Genomic DNA, 1,485 nt, shown 5'->3' with positions numbered 1-1,485 from the left:
TGTGTTCCATGAAACAGGTACAATGCTTGGTGCGCAGAGTTCCCGAAATTTGAATGAATGTTTTTTTTTGTATGTTCGATATTAAATGTCGAGAAGAAAGGGGTTTACCGAGGGGCCCGATTTTTTATTAGTCATATCATAAGAAGCCAATAAACACTGACACCAAGGACAACATAGGAGAAATTACTTGTGCTCAATAAATGAAATAAAGAAACGATAAACTAATGGAAATTAAAGTGAATGAAAAAACAACTTGCCGCAGGTGGGGATCGATCCCACAGCCTTCGCAATTCACGTGCGATGCTCTACCAATTGAGCTCCCGCGGCGCTGTTTCCCCGTCAGATCGTTCGCTAGCTGCGGCAAGTTATTTTTCATCCCAGTGATGTCAATGATATGCGCTTCATATCATTGACATCACTGGGCTCTCTTGCATAAACTCGATCTTTAACGTAACCCCAAAGAAAAAACGTCAAGCGCAGAAAGGTCAGGGGATCTCGGCGGCCAAAATATCGCTCCTGCACGCCCGATGCACTGTCGTAGAGAACGTGTGTCCAATGAGCTCTTTGCGGTGGTGCTCCGTCGTGCGGGAACCACACTTGGCGAAGGTCATCCACGGAAAGATTGGAGGCACAGCCTTCGACGACAACGCCTAATATTTTTGCAGTGTAAATCATTCCGTTCAAGTCGTCCTGAAAAAAGTAAGGTCCAATGATCCTGTTCTCGAGTATGCCACACCACACATGCATTCACAGTCCAGTGAATTGTGCTGCCCCAGCCATTGTGGATTTTATTGTGACCAATAACGCGCGTTGTGAATATTGTAACTCGCTGTCATTGTTCTTTTCCGACCTTTGTATTGTGTCAAAGTGTCACACGTTCTTCAACTGCCCTTCTACGCGTTTTTCTTTTATATACACCTTAGGCCTTGTTGTATGTACGCTCTTGCTTTGAAAATTATTCTTGTTATTGATTGTTCTTTTACTTATTCTCCCGCACAGTTTTTTTCTGTTTGTTATTTTTTTATTTTATTCGTGCGCCAGCGCACAGACGTTATTGTTGTTCCGGGGCACGGTAAATATATTATTATTATTATTATTATTATTATTATTATTATTATTATTATTATTATTATTATTATTATTATTATTATTATTATTATTATTATTATTATTATTATTATTACAGATGTGATATATTATGATAAGGGTATTTGTAGTTCTAAGCTGTCACTTAAAGCTAGAGTTCCTCATGGGTCCATTTTATCGCCATAGTTACCCACCATGGTTGCTCAGTGGCTATGGTGTTGGGCTGCTGAGCACGAGGTCGCGGGATCAAATCCCGGTCACGGCGGCCGCATCTCGATGGGGGCGAAATGCGAAAACACCCGTGTGCTTAGATTTAGGCGCACGTTAAAGAACCCCAGGTGGTCGAAATTTCCGGAGTCCTCCACTACTGCGTGCCTCATAATCAGAAAGTGGTTTTGG

The 1,485-nt window shown here is 41.8% G+C and overlaps 1 non-coding gene across 1 annotated transcript; it reads right to left on the bottom strand.

The window, feature by feature from the left end:
- Window positions 1-254: 254 nt before the first annotated feature.
- On the bottom strand, window positions 255-327 carry TRNAS-UGA (transfer RNA serine (anticodon UGA)). Its single transcript has one exon. It is a non-coding gene; the product is annotated as a tRNA-Ser (tRNA).
- Between the last annotated feature and the right edge of the window lie 1,158 nt (window positions 328-1,485).

The sequence above is a fragment of the Dermacentor variabilis genome, unplaced genomic scaffold, assembly GCF_050947875.1.
Source record: "Dermacentor variabilis isolate Ectoservices unplaced genomic scaffold, ASM5094787v1 scaffold_15, whole genome shotgun sequence".
NCBI lineage: Eukaryota > Metazoa > Arthropoda > Arachnida > Ixodida > Ixodidae > Dermacentor > Dermacentor variabilis.
This window is presented reverse-complemented; position numbering and strand designations above follow the sequence as displayed.